Source organism: Petromyzon marinus, chromosome 82 (genome assembly GCF_048934315.1).
Source record: "Petromyzon marinus isolate PM22_M1 ecotype Great Lakes invasive population chromosome 82, UKy_Petmar_22M1.pri1.0, whole genome shotgun sequence".
In the NCBI taxonomy this organism is placed as follows: Eukaryota; Metazoa; Chordata; class Hyperoartia; order Petromyzontiformes; family Petromyzontidae; genus Petromyzon; species Petromyzon marinus.
Window position 1 is genome coordinate 7,932,901 of NC_133747.1, and position 6,832 is coordinate 7,939,732.

At 48.3% G+C, this 6,832-nt stretch overlaps 1 protein-coding gene across 1 annotated transcript in view; it reads right to left on the reverse strand.

The window, feature by feature from the left end:
• Positions 1-6,621, reverse strand: part of LOC116938312 (calsequestrin-1-like) — a 49,968-nt gene extending 43,347 nt beyond the window's left edge. Inside the window, exon 1 of the mRNA XM_076057474.1 lies at positions 6,543-6,621. The gene's annotated coding sequence lies outside the window, so the exon portion shown is untranslated. The remainder of the gene's footprint in view (positions 1-6,542) is intronic.
• Between the last annotated feature and the right edge of the window lie 211 nt (positions 6,622-6,832).

The following is a 6,832-nucleotide window of genomic DNA, read 5'->3' on the forward strand; positions in this document are numbered from 1 at the left end:
ACATAGAGACTCATAGAGATCCATGGAGATCCATAGAGACTCATAGAGAGACATAGAGATCCATAGAGATACATAGAGATCCATAGAGATACATAGAGACCCATAGAGACTCATAGAGACTCATAGAGACTCATAGAGATACATAGAGACTCATAGAGACTCATAGAGATCCATAGAGATCCATAGAGACTCATAGAGATCCATAGAGACTCATAGAGATCCATAGAGATCCATAGAGACCCATAGAGACTCATAGAGACTCATAGAGATCCATAGAGATCCATAGAGACTTATAGAGACTCATAGAGATCCATGGAGATCCATAGAGACCCATAGAGACTCATAGAGACTCATAGAGATCCATAGAGATCCATTAAGACTCATAGAGACTCATAGAGACTCATAGAGATCCATAGAGATTCATAGAAATCCATAGAGATACATAGAGACTCATAGAGATTCATAGAGACTCATAGAGACTCATAGAGATCCATAGAGATCCATAGAGACTCATAGAGATACATAGAGACTCATAGAGACTCATAGAGATACATAGAGATCCATAGAGACTCATAGAGACTCATAGAGATCCATGGAGATCCATAGAGACTCATAGAGATCCATAGAGACTCATAGAGATCCATAGAGATACATAGAGACTCATAGAGATACATATAGACTCATAGAGATCCATAGAGATCCATAGAGACTCATAGAGATCCATAGAGATACATAGAGACTCATAGAGATTCATACAGACTCATAGAGATCCATAGAGATCCATAGAGACTCATAGAGATACATAGAGACTCATAGAGACTCATAGAGACTCATAGAGATCCATGGAGATCCATAGAGACTCATAGAGATCCATATCATAGAGACTCATAGAGACTCATAGAGATCCATGGAGATCCATAGAGACTCATAGAGATCCATAGAGACTCATAGAGATCCATAGAGATCCATAGAGCCTCATAGAGACTCATAGAGATCCATGGAGATCCATAGAGACTCATAGACTCATAGAGATACATAGAGACTCATAGAGTCTCATTTAGATACATAGAGACTCATAGAGACTCATAGAGATCCATAGAGATCCATAGAGATCCATAGAGACTCATAGAGATCCATAGAGACTCATAGAGACTCATAGAGATCCATAGAGATCCATAGAGACTCATAGAAGCTCATAGAGATATATAGAGACACATAGAGACTCATAGAGTCTCATAGAGATCCATAGAGGCTCATAGAGACTCATAGAGATCCATAGAGACTCATAGAGACTCATAGAGATACATAGAGATCCATATACATACATAGCGACTCTTCGAGACCCATAGAGACCCATAGAGACTCATAGATACACATAGAGACTCATAGAGATCCATCGAGATCCATAGACATACATATAGACTCATAGAGACACTTAGAGACTCATAGAGACTCATAGAGTCCCCTAGAGACTCATAGAGACTCATAGAGATCCCTAGAGACCCATAGAGACTCATAGAGACTCAGACATACATAGAGACTCATTTAGACACATAGAGACACATAGAGATCCATAGAGACTCATAGAGATACATAGAAATACATATAGACCCATAGAGATCCATAGAGATCCATAGAGACTCATAGAGACTCATAGAGATCCATAGAGACACATAGAGATCCATAGAGACTCATAGAGATACATAGATATCCATAGAGATCCATAGAGGCACATAGAGACTCATAGAGATGCTTACAGACTCATAGAGACCCCTAGAGACTCATAGAGACTCATAGAGACCCCTAGAGACTCATAGAGACTCATAGAGATCCATAGAGACACATAGAGACTCATAGAGACTCAGACATACATAGAGACTCATATAGACACATAGAGACACATAGAGATCCATAGAGACTCATAGAGATACATAGAGATACATAGAGATCCATAGAGACTCATAGAGATACATAGAGATCCTTACAGACTCATAGAGACTCATAGAGATCCATAGAGACACATAGAGACCCATAGAGATCCATAGACATACACAGAGACTCATAGAGATTCATAGAGACTCATAGAGATACATAGAGACTCATAGAGACTCATAGAGATCCATAGAGACTCATAGAGATACATAGAGACCCATACAGACTCATAGTGCAGTCACACAGACACAGACAAAGGTTCCCCAGGTAGCCTCTAGCAGGACTGAAGGGGCAAGTGCAGTAACACAGACACAGACAAAGCTCCCCCAGGTATATTCTGGCTGGGCTGTAGGGGCAAGTGCTGTTACACAGACACAGGCAAAGCTCCCCCAGGTAGCCTCTAGCAGGGGTGTTGGGGCAAGTGCTGTCACACACACAGAGAAAGCTCCTCCAGGTAGCCTCTAGCAGGGCTGTAGGGGCAATTGCTGTTATACAGACACAGACAAAGCTGTCCCAGGTAGCCGCTAGCAGGGATGTAGCGGCAAGTGCTGTTTACACAGACACAGACAAAGCTACCCCCAGGTAGCCTCTAGCAGGGCTGTAGGGGCAAGTGCTATCACACACACAGACAAAGCTACCCCAGGTAGCCTCTAGCAGGGCTGTAGGGGCAAGTGCAGTTACACAGACACAGACAAATCTCCCCCAGGTAGCCTCTAGCAGGGCTGCAGGGGCAAGTGCTGTCACACAGACACAGACAAAGCTCCCCCAGGTGGCCTCTATCAGGGCTGTAGGGGTAAGTGCTGTTACTCTCAGAGACAAAGCTACCCCAGGTAGCCTCTAGCAGGGCTGTAGGGGCAAGTGCTGTTGCTGTTACACAAACACAGACAAAGCTACTCCAGGTAGCTTCTAGCAGGGCTGTAGGGGCAAGTGCTGTTACACAGACACAGACAAAGCTCCCCCAGGTAGCCTCTAGCAGGGCTGTAGGGGCAAGTGCTGTTACAGACACAGACAAAGCTCCCCCAGGTAGCCTCTAGCAGGGCTGTAGGGGCAAGTGCTGTTATACAGACACAGACAAAGCTGTCCCAGGTAGCCTCTAGCAGGGCTGCAGGGGCAAGTGCTGTCACACAGACACAGACAAAGCTCCCCCAGGTGGCCTCTATCAGGGCTGTAGGGGAAAGTGCTGTTACTCTCAGAGACAAAGCTACCCCAGGTAGCCTCTAGCAGGGCTGTAGGGGCAAGTGCTGTTATACAGACACAGACAAAGCTGTCCCAGGTAGCCTCTAGCAGGGCTGCAGGGGCAAGTGCTGTCACACAGACACAGACAAAGCTCCCCCAGGTGGCCTCTATCAGGGCTGTAGGGGCAAGTGCTGTTACTCTCAGAGACAAAGCTACCCCAGGTAGCCTCTAGCAGGGCTGTAGGGGCAAGTGCTGTTGCTGTTACACAAACACAGACAAAGCTACTCCAGGTAGCTTCTAGCAGGGCTGTAGGGGCAAGTGCTGTTACACAGACACAGACAAAGCTCCCCCAGGTAGCCTCTAGCAGGGCTGTAGGGGCAAGTGCTGTCACACACACAGACAAAGCTACTCCATCTAGCCTCTAGCAGGGCTGTAGGGGCAAGTGCAGTTGCACAGACACAGACAAAGCCACCCCAGGTAGCCTCTAGCAGGGCTGTAGGGGCAAGTGCTGTTACACAGACACAGACAAAGCTCCCCAAGGTAGCCTCTAGCAGGGCTGTAGGGGCAAGTGCTGTCACACAGACACAGACAAATCTCCCCCAGGTAGCCTCTAGTAGGGCTGTAGGGGCAAGTGCTGTTACACACACATACAAAGCTCCCCCAGGTAGCCTCTAGTAGCTCTGTAGGGGCAAGTGCTGTTACTCACAGAGACAAAGCTACCCCAGGTAGCCTCTAGCAGGACTGAAGGGGCAAGTGCAGTAACACAGACACAGACAAAGCTCCCCCAGGTATCTTCTGGCAGGGCTGTAGGGGCAAGTGCTGTTACACAGACACAGGCAAAGCTCCCCCAGGTAGCCTATAGCAGGGGTGTTGGGGCAAGTGCTGTCACACACACAGACAAAGCTCCCCCAGGTAGCCTCTAGCAGGGCTGTAGGGGCAAGTGCTGTTACACAGACACAGACAACGCTACCCCAGGTAGCCTCTAGCAGGGCTGTAGGGGCATTTTACACAGACACAGACAAAGCTACCCCAGGTAGCCTCCAGCAGGGCTGTAGGGGCAAGTGCTGTTACACACAGAGACAAAGCTACCCCAGGTAGCTTCTACCCGGCCTGTAGGGGCAAGTGCTGTTACACACACACAGACAAAGCTCCCCCAGCTATCCTCTAGCAGGGCTGTAGGGGCAAGTGCTGTCAAACACACAAAGACAAAACTCCCCTAGGTAGCCTCTAGCAGCGCTGTAGGGGCAAGTGTTGTCACACACACAGACAAATCTCCCCCAGGTAGCCTCCTGCACGGCTCTAGGGGCAAGTGCAGTTACACAGACGGACAAAGCTCCCATCAGGTAGCATCTAGCAGGGCTGTAGACTCAACACTGCACCATAGACTCAGCACTGCACCATAGACTCAGCACTGCACCATAGACTCAACACTGCCACCCATAGACTCAACACTGCACCATAGACTCAACACTGCACCATAGACTCAACACTGCACCATAGACTCAACACTGCACCATAGACTCAACACTGCACCATAGACTCAACACTGCACCATAGACTCAACACTGCACCATAGACTCAACACTGCACCATAGACTCAGCACTGCACCATAGACTCAACACTGCACCATAGACTCAGCACTGCACCATAGACTCAACACTGCACCATAGACTCAACACTGCACCATAGACTCAACACTGCACCATAGACTCAGCACTACACCATAGACTCAACACTGCACCATAGACTCAACACTGCACCATAGACTCAACACTGCACCATAGACTCAACACTGCACCATAGACTCAACACTGCACCATAGACTCAACACTGCACCATAGACTCAACACTGCACCATAGACTCAACACTGCACCATAGACTCAACACTGCACCATAGACTCAGCACTGCACCATAGACTCAACACTGCACCATAGATTCAACACTGCCACCCATAGACTCAACACTGCACCATAGACTCAACACTGTCATAGACTCAACACTGCACCATAGACTCAACACTGCACCATAGACTCAACACTGCACCATAGACTCAGCACTGCACCATAGACTCAGCACTGCACCATAGACTCAGCACTGCCACCCATAGACTCAACACTGCACCATAGACTCAACACTGCACCATAGACTCAGCACTGCACCATAGACTCAACACTGCACCATAGACTCAACACTGCCCATAGACTCAGCACTGCACCATAGACTCAACACTGCACCATAGACTCAACACTGCCCATAGACTCAACACTGCCCATAGACTCAACAGTGCACCATAGACTCAGCACTGCACCATAGACTCAGCACTGCACCATAGACTCAGCACTGCACCATAGACTCAACACTGCACCATAGACTCAACACTGCACCATAGACTCAACACTGCACCATAGATTCAACACTGCCACCCATAGACTCAACACTGCACCATAGACTCAACACTGTCATAGACTCAACACTGCACCATAGACTCAACACTGCACCATAGACTCAACACTGCACCATAGACTCAACACTACATCATAGACTCAGCACTGCCCCATAGACTCAACACTGCACCATAGACTCAACACTGCACCATAGACTCAGCACTGCACCAAAGACTCAACACTGCACCATAGACTCAACACTGCACCATAGAGTCCTAGAGAGTCACACAGAGTGACACAGATTCACAGATTCACAGAGAGTCACAGAGACTCACAGAGAGTGACAGAGACTCACACAGAGTCACAGAGAGTCACACAGTCACACAGATTCACAGAGAGTCACACAGAGTGACAGAGAGTGACACAGAGTGACACAGATTCACAGAGAGTCACAGAGAGTCACACAGAGTCACACAGAGTGACACAGAGTCACAGAGAGTCACAGAGAGTCACAGATTCACAGAGAGTGACACAGAGTGACAGAGACTCACACAGAGTGACAGAGACTCACAGAGAGTCACAGAGAGTCACACAGAGTGACAGATTCACAGAGAGTCACAGAGAGTGACACAGAGTGACAGATTCACAGAGAGTCACACAGAGTGACGGAGAGTCACACAGATTCACAGAGAGTCACAGAGAGTGACGGGGATACACACAGAGTCTCACAGAGTGACAGAGATTCACACAGAGTGACAGAGAGTCACAGAGAGTGACAGATTCACACAGAGTGACACAGATTCACAGAGAGTCACAGAGACTCACAGAGAGTCACACAGAGTGACACAGATTCACAGAGTGACACAGAGAGTCACACAGAGTGACAGATTCACAGAGAGTCACAGAGAGTCACAGATTCACACAGAGTGACACAGAGTGACAGAGTCACACAGAGGCACAGAGAGTCACACAGAGTGACAGAGAGTCACAGAGAGTCACAGATTCACAGAGAGTGACAGATTCACAGAGAGTGACGGGGATACACACGTGGAGGAGAGACGCAGGAGCTGATCGTCGAGTTCCCTCAAGAGTTGGGTGGGCACGTGGGAGAGAGAGACACACACAGAGAGTCGTGATCACCAACTCTCTCTATAGACACCCCCCTCTCTCTCTCTCCCCTCTCTCTCTACTCTCTCTACCCCCTCTCTCTCTATAACACCCTCTCTCTCTCTCTATCTCTCTCTACCCTCTCTCTCTACCCCCTCTCTACCACACCAACCCTCTCTCTCTCTCTCTACCCCCTCTCTCTCTACCCCCTCTCTCTCTCTCTCTACCTC